Source organism: Saccopteryx leptura, chromosome 5, assembly GCF_036850995.1.
Source record: "Saccopteryx leptura isolate mSacLep1 chromosome 5, mSacLep1_pri_phased_curated, whole genome shotgun sequence".
Classification (NCBI taxonomy): Eukaryota; Metazoa; Chordata; class Mammalia; order Chiroptera; family Emballonuridae; genus Saccopteryx; species Saccopteryx leptura.
Window position 1 is genome coordinate 110100260 of NC_089507.1, and position 6000 is coordinate 110106259.

Below are 6000 nucleotides of genomic sequence, written 5' to 3' on the forward strand. Positions count from 1 at the left end.
ACCTGTATTCCAAAATGCTCTTTGTGTTTATCCCAAGTTTACAGAGAACTCAGGGAGGAAGTGGTTGGTTGGGCAGAATGGCTGAGTCACAGGCAGCGCTGAGGGCTGAGCCCCAATTCCTTAGTCCTTAGATCATTTCTTTGCCCTCCCCAGGAAAAGATACCTGATTAAAGGGAAGAAAACTTTTCTCTAATAACACATTGGCCTCGTCTAGCTCTTTGCATCTTTAATTAATGTGGGCAAAGCACATTAATCTACCCATCATACTAGTTAATTAAGTAAGTATTATTATCCTCCTCTTTCTGAACCAATCCAGGAAAGAATCAATTCTGTCAGTTCTTAATCCTGATGAAAAACGGGCCTAACCTTTCTGTTTACGTTCTTTTTATTCTCTGTTAAATGTTGTTCCCTACTGTGTTAAATACTAATGCATTTATCTAGCATTGGCTAAGTGAAAGTTAAATAATATTAAATATCCCTGGATGAGAGGTAATATAGGCAACCCCTGTTTTTTTGTTTGTTTTGTTTTTGTATTTTTCCGAAGCTGGAACCGGGGAGAGATAGTCAGACAGACTCCGGCATGCGCCCCACCGGGATCCACCCGGCACGCCCACCAGGGAGCAACCCCTGTTTTTAAGGAACTCTAAGAAAAAGACATTTTGATAAGTGCATCCCAGAATTTATTTTCTTTTTGTTGTAGTACTTTTTGCTTGGTTAAGTTTTTAACATATAGACATATTTCAGCTTAGTTTTTATTTAACATTTAAAGTTACACATTTTTGTGTAAAAATTTAATTTTATGCAATATCTTTTCTTACAGGTGGAGATGAAATAAGAAGGAAGAAATTGAAGGATGGTGAGATTAGGAAAGAAGAAGAGAAAAAAAACAGAAAAAAGGGGGGAAAGAAGTGAATAGGGAAGAAAATGAGACTGGGGTTTCAAGCACGAGTCAGCAGGGGAGATGAGGCCAGCCCTGCTAGCACATCCCAGCCTGTCACCTTTCCAGCTCTTTTGTGCCATCTGAACATACACAAAGGGACTAAAACAGAGAAAGGACATGAGATGAGGTAAAAATAAAAGTTAAAAAGTTAATACAATCCACAAGAAATAGCTTAGAGGGGGGATTTAAAGACCATTATTCATAAAAGTACTTTAGATAATGTTGGGGGTGTGGAGAATGGAACAAAGAAACATCTGGAATGTTATGAATATGCTATTGTTACTACTTCAAAACCCATGAAATTTATAAAAATTTTACTTTTTTTCACTCAACTTTTTAATAAATGTCTTCTGAGGGCTAGCTGATCTTTGATAAAAGTATGTGACCCCCTTCCAAATATTCAACAATTGCTCTTATGAACTTGTGTCAAGTAAAACTTTTAAAGTAAACTAAAAATGTCGCCTGACCTGTGGTGGTGCGGTGGATTGAGCATCGACTCGGAATGCTGAGGCTGAAACCCTAAGGTCACTGGCTAGAACGCGCGCTCTTGGCTTGAGCATGGGTTTGCCAGCTTGAGCATGGGATCGTGTCAAAGTCACTGATCTAAGCCTAAAGGTCGCTGGCTTGAGCCCAAGGTTGCTGGTTTGAGCAAGAGGTCACAGGCTTGGCTTGAGTCTTTTCATTTCCCATGAAGGCACAAATGAGAAGCAATCAATGAACAACTATAATGATGCAACTATGAGTTGCTTCTCATCTCTCTTTTCCCCTCTCTTTCCCTGTCTTTCTCTCTCTTTAAAAAATAAATTAAAATGTTAAGCTAAATATGTTTTTATTTTATGAAAATAATTATAATACTGTGTATACAGTTGATTTGAGAAAGTGCAATATCTGTGATCACCACTAGAGAGAGGCAGACAAGAAAAGAAAAATAATGGTTATTAAGAAATTTCATTAGTTTTGAGGAGTAGACCAAGATGGTGACAGAACAGGAGAAGGACGTTCCACTCATCTCCATCCCCCTTTTTTCTGTATTTTTTTTTCTCTTCTTCTTTCCCAAGACCAAACTGGAGTTATAACTAAATTTAAGAAGAGTTATTCTGAAAAACCAACTTAGGACTAAAAGAAGAGGAGTCTATAACCAAGGAGTCACAGAAGCTACATTGAGGATGGTAGGATGGGCAGAGACATGAAAAGGGCTGCCCCATCCCAGGAGTGAGCAGCCCCTGGGAAGTTTTTCCCTGAGCGGTATGGGTCCTGAGCCCCAGGCTAGGGCACCCAGCCTGGAGTACCAGAGCTGAAAAGAGTTGCCCACATAGCATTTGGTGGTGAAAAGAGGTGAGGTTTCTGTCTGCAAGAAAGAGATGGGAGTTCTAAGAGATATAGGTACCCTCTTAAAAGGCCAATGCAGAAAATCTCATTCACAGCCACTTACCCTGGGTTTCAGTGGAGGGGGAGCTGAGAGTACTAGAGTCATGTGAGGAGAGTGTAAAATTGGTGGCCCTGGAAGTGACATGGTAAAGGACAACCATCAGAGCCCCTGTGTGGAATCATTCTTTAATACTGCAGTCACCATCCTTCTTGGGTGGAGCAAGCCTCTCCGTGAAGCAGTAGCTTAGGGGGAAGTAACTGTCCCACCGTATGGAGATTGAGCCCTGTGAGAAGTAAGCATCTTTGGCCAGGGAGTTGGGGGTTGAGGCCAGAGCTTTCCCCCCCAATATCTAAAGAATATGACTGGTGCTTCTCCATCACAGGAGACTCAGTAGAAACTAACTGGACTATGGGCAGACCAAATCTCTGGCTTTCAGAGATCACACCCACTTGACACCTAGTGACTACACCCTACTGAGGTCTGAAAAACTTCAGGACAGACCCGAAGATAGGGACCACCCCCACCACCTTTCATCATTTTTGAATTGTCCCAGCTCTAGACTCTACCAGAGATATTTTTTAGGGGTTGAACCCAATAAGCAGCCAGCAGACAGAAGCAGCAGGAGGTGGATCTCAGGGAACCTTGTGCCTTTTGCTGACCTGCCCCCAAGTCCAGTGCTAGTAACAGCCAGCCTGGGTGTGCAGCATGGGGCTCCCATGAGCAACTAAGCCCAAAGAGGAAGCCACAAACTGGATTTCTTATAGTTCTAAAAAGGTTGCTAAGGGCCAGTCACGGGCAGTGTTCTATACTGGTCTGTACCAGGTTCCCTCCTAAGAGGCTCAGAACCGATACATTCAGTGGCCAGCTACAGAGAACCCAACTATAGAGGAGGGCCCAAATACCCTACTAGCATCATATCCAAAGGGAGAAGCCATCAGACACCAAACCCAGCTGAGGCGAATTCCGCTTTGTGTGGTCAACACCTGCACAGCAGCTTACACACATTGAATGGGGTAGAGCTTCATAGTCAGCTGGCCCAAGTCCCAAATATCTTGCCTCACTGGGTTAAATTAAGATCCACAGTGGGGAAGGAAGAGAGGCTTAGAGCACAATATTCAAAGTGTGAGTTGCTTGGAGCCTATTGTTGGGACCAGTTGTGGGGGAGCATAATCTGCCCCAGTGGAAGACCGTCTCAGTGTTCCTACTAGAGACCAGGGACTCCCCAGCTGAAAGATCTTCTACAGAGGGGACCGTTGGCCCCACCCAATCTGAACCTGCTGCTCACCTCACTGGGGAGAAATAGAACTAGAGTATCCAGCAGTGGCCAAGGGATCAGGTACTGGAGTAGAGGCCACTTTCCCTGTATGGAGGTCCTGAGAAAGAGACCCCCAAAGTAGGGGGTCCCACTAACATTGTCATCCCAACCTCAGCTGCTCCACTAAGCTTGGAGCCTGTGGAAGGGTTGGTGGGTGAGGCCAGTCTGCACCCACTCTATAGTCTCTCTACAGAAGACTCTGTGGGAAGACCAGGCAACTGTGAGAAAAGGTGGAGCAGCTGAAAAGTGGAGGCAAATGTTAAGGAACTTGGGCCCTTTGAGCTGCTGTTAACACTAAGAAGGAGGAAGCTGATCCTTGTACATAGGTTGGCCCCTCCCACACATACCCAGGCACAGAAAACATAGACATAAACAGCAAACAGAGCAGTAGCACCAGACAGATAGCCTGTGGTGGGTTACAAACAATGTGTGACATCAACCCATACCTGAAGTCAGCCCAAGAAGACCCAGAACCAACACAACCAGTAGTGGGTGGCAGACTGCACCAATGATGGACTTAACTAGCCACACAAGTGGCAGGCCCAAAGGGGGAGTCTAGAAGGCACCAGACCCTGCTGAGAATAAGTATGCCATGAAAAACAGACACTGCACCATGTGTAATACACATGATCAAGGTCGATCTTTAGAGACAGCCAGCCTAAAGACTCATAGAAAACAAGAGGCTAAATATAACCCTCAAGAAACATTCCTAGAGCAAGGAACTCAGGTGGCCTGGATAGTACCACTGAACCCACTTGCCTCATGAAGGCACCACATCAAATTTGGGAGTCAGAGCAGAGCCACCTAATACACAGACAAAATAGACAAAATAAATATGACCCAAATGAATAAAGCAAAATCACTAGAAAAAGGATTTAATGAAATGAAAATAACCGAAATACCAGATGCAGAGTTTAAAATAATGGTTATTAGGATGTTCAAGGATCTTAGCTTAAGAGTAGATGATCAGAGTGAGAACTTAGCTAGCATTAAAAAGGACAGTGAAACCATAAAAAAAAACCCACAGAAATGACATATACAATATCTGCAATTAAGACTGCACTAGAAGGGAGAAATAGCAGGCTGGATGAAGTGGAGGACTGAATCAATGATTTTAGAGAGCAAGATAAACGTAAGTACAGAAGCTGAGCAGCAAAAAGAACAGAGGCTCAAGAAATCTGACGAAACTCTAAGAGACTTCTGAGACAGCATGGAGTGAAACAACATCTGCATTATAAGGGTTCCTGAAGGAGAAGAGAATGAACAAAGTATAGAGAACTTGTTTGAAGAAATCATTGTTGAAAACTTTCCTAAACTAATGAAGGAAAATGTCACACAAGTTCAAGAAGCACAGAGAGTCCCATTAAAGATGGACTCAAAGAAGCCCACACCAAGATGCATCATAATTAAATTGCTAAAGTTAAGAGACAAAGAATCATTAAAGCTGCAAGAGAAAAGCAATTACCTACAAAGGAGCCCCCATAAAGGATTGGCAAAAACATTCAAAGTGATGCAAAATAAGAACCTACAACCAATACTACTCTATCCAATAAAGCTATCATTTAAAGTTGAAGGAGAAATAAGAAGCTTCCCAGACAAAAAAAAAGGCTCTAGGAGTTTATTACTATCAAATCAGGACTGCCGGAAATGTTAAATGCCCTGCTATCAAAAAAAGAAAGAAAAAAAAGAAACAGAGAGAAAGAGGACTATAGGTCTAAAGAATAAAATGGTGCCCTGGCCGGTTGCTCAGTGGTAGAGCGTTGGCCTAGCATGCGGAGGACCCGGGTTCGATTCCTGGCCAGGGCACACAGGAGAAGCGCCCATTTGCTTCTCCACCCCTCCGCCGCGCTTTCCTCTCTGTCTCTCTCTTCCCCTCCCGCAGCCAAGGCTCCATTGGAGCAAAGATGGCCCGGGCACTGGGGATGGCTCTGTGGCCTCTGCCTCAGGCGCTAGAGTGGCTCTGGTCGCAACATGGCGACGCCAGGATGGGCAGAGCATCACCCCCTGGTGGGCAGAGCGTCACCCCATGGTGGGCGTGCCGGGTGGATCCCGGTCGGGCGCATGCGGGAGTCTGTCTGACTGTCTCTCCCTGTTTCCAGCTTCAGAAAAATGAAAAAAAAAAAAAAAAAGAATAAAATGGCAATAAATAAGTGCGTATCAATAATAACCTTAAGTGTAACTGTGAATGCAGTAAATGCTCCAATTAAATGACATAGGGTAGCTGCATGGATAAAACAAGGCCTGTATATGCTGTCTGTCTACAAGAACAAAAGATACACAGAGACTGAAAGTGAAGGAATGAGAAAAAATGTTGCACACAAATGGAAATGAAAATAAAAAGCTGATGTACTAACACTTATGTCAGACAAAATAGCC